General features: G+C 61.0%; 1 pseudogene; it reads left to right on the top strand.

Moving 5' to 3' along the window:
• LOC135172327 (large subunit ribosomal RNA) overlaps positions 1–2,500 on the top strand; it is a 9,399-nt pseudogene that overhangs the window by 2,674 nt on the left and 4,225 nt on the right.

Here is a 2,500-nt window from a genome sequence, read left to right as displayed (position 1 = left end):
GAAATTCAAAAAAGCGCGGGTAAACGGCGGGAGTAACTATGACTCTCTTAAGGTAGCCAAATGCCTCGTCATCTAATTAGTGACGCGCATGAATGGATTAACGACGATTCTCGCTGTCCCTACCTACTGCCCGCAGGGGGTGTAATGGCGGATAAAACCGCCCTTACACACGGGGTGTGACGACCCCGCGGTCCCTGAGTCGAACTTGGTGTAAGGATTGGGATCCCCCTTTTGGGGGGTCTCAATAATTACACCTAGGGGGGTTGCGGGTGCAGGGTGAGTCCCTGTACCCATGGGGGGTTTCGGAGGGTGGGGGTCGCGAATTGGGTCGCGAGGGAGGGCGAAATCGCCCGGTGGAGGGGTGGTTCCACGTGGTGGAGGGGTGGGTCCACGTGGTGGAGGGGTGGGTCCACGTGGTGGAGGGCGAAATCGACGGGTGGAGGGGCGCGAGACCTACTTACTGGGGGGTTCGGAGGGGGAGGGTCGCGGATTTGGTCACGGTGGGTGGGCCGGACTTAGGGAGACGCGCGCGAGGGCGAAATCGGCTGGTGGAGGGGTGGTCCCACGGGGTGGAGGGCGGAATCGGTTGGTGGACGGGGAATTCCACGCGCGGGTGGGGGTTCGGGGGGACAGGCTGCTTCGCAGTGCGAAGGGCATGGACACTGCGGTTCTCGCAAGTGGTTCCAGCCACGCGTTAGTAGTCGGAACCTCCCGCAACGGTGGAGGCCGGCGAAAACGCGACGCCACACGTGGGGGTTGGGCCAGGGGGAGTGGGTGGGTATCCCTCGGAAAAGGGACGGTTCGCGGGGTGGTGCGGGGGAGGGGGGACTGGCTGCTTCGCAGTGCGAAGGGCATGGACATTGCGGTTCTCGCAACTAGTTCCAGCCACGCGCTAGTAGTTGGAACCTCCCGCAACGGTGGAGGCCGGCGAAAACGCGACGCCACACGTGGGGCTGGGTCTCAGGGGGAGTGGGTGGGTATCCCTCGGGAAAGGGACGGTTCGCGGGGTGGGTCGTCGGGTGGGATGGGTGGGTTCCCCCTTTCTGTGGGTCTGCTCCCTCTCTGCTCCCCTTTCGAGGGGAGTCGAGGCGGAGCACTCCTTCAGCGCCTCCACCGGGCCCCGATCCGAGCTCCCCAGCTCGGCGGGAACCGGAAGGCCCCCTCCCAGGGACGGTGCTCAGCGTCCCGAGCTACCCAGCTCGGTGCCGCGGGGAACCGCCCCATCTAACCCTTAATCCTCTTATTCATTCTTTTTCTTTTACTTTTCAGCCTTTCAGCTATTGCCTTTCGGCACGGCCGGCGACCGTCTCGTCCACTTCTAACCATGGCAGAGCATCTATTGAAAACAATTCCGGAGTCTAAGCTGCCCCCAATCGGATCTCCGGGGGGGCACAATGATGCGTCCGTCGTGCGGCGAAGTCTGCGCATCGCTTCCCAGCATGCCAGAGGAACAACACCAGCAGCGACTACATCGAGGGACCCAAGGAGGGTGGTGCCCTCAAGGGTTCGTAGTCGCCCGCCGTGCGCCGGGGTACTGCCCTCCCGACGAGGGAAAGGTTCCAGCCTTCGTGCTGTCCACGAGGACGTCGCAGAGGACGAAGGAGTGACTGCGCATCCGAGCCAGCCAACGCCGGGATCTTCAAGATCATCAACCGGTGAGTCCACTCATTTATTAGGTAGGGTTCGCGAGTGCCAAGTTAGTCTAAGTAGGATCGATAGTCATCGCGTCGCGACCGGAGGCTCACCGGTACCCCCCGTTCCAATAGGTCATCCTCCCCGGACCCCTGCGATCGAGGGACCGGGCGCGCAACGCGACGTTAGAATACTGCAATTGAACATGTCCCGCTCAATTGCAGTAACCGGGGAGGTCTTCCAGTTAATTCGCAAAGAGCGTCTGGACATATTGTTGCTCCAAGAGCCGTATGCCATTCGTGAGGCGAACACCTGGGCCATCCGCGGCCTAGGAGTCGGAATGCGTATTGCCGCGAGCTCAACGGAGCGACCGTGGGCGGCCGTCGTTGCGTGCAACTCCATCGTGGAGATTGCTTACGTGTCCCAATTAAGTAATGCACATTGCGTTTGTGCTGAAGCCCGCGTCCCCGGTGGATCCTTCTTCGTCGTCTCCAGTTATTTTCAATACTCGGACGACATAGAAATCCACCTGAGGCAGCTTGAAAAGGTTCTCAGCTGTCTCAGGGGTCGCCGCGTTCTGGTGGCGGCCGATTCGAACGCCCAACACTCCCTTTGGAGCCCCAGGACCACTGACCGTGGTGTCCTCCTGGGTGAGCTCATAGAGTCTTTCGGTCTCCGCGTCGCGAATGATGCTAGGCAGGGCCCAACCTTCAGGAGTGCCGCAGGTACGTCGTTCATCGACGTCACACTGGCCACCCCTGGCATGTATAAATTCATACGTGCATGGAGGTTGGAGGACGAGTGGTCCACCGGTGACCACACGTCGGTTTTCTTTCGTTTAGCAATCCGCAGTTCCTCACAGCGCGTC

This window comes from Diachasmimorpha longicaudata, unplaced genomic scaffold, assembly GCF_034640455.1.
Source record: "Diachasmimorpha longicaudata isolate KC_UGA_2023 unplaced genomic scaffold, iyDiaLong2 ctg00000250.1, whole genome shotgun sequence".
NCBI classification, from domain to species: Eukaryota; Metazoa; Arthropoda; class Insecta; order Hymenoptera; family Braconidae; genus Diachasmimorpha; species Diachasmimorpha longicaudata.
This window is presented reverse-complemented; position numbering and strand designations above follow the sequence as displayed.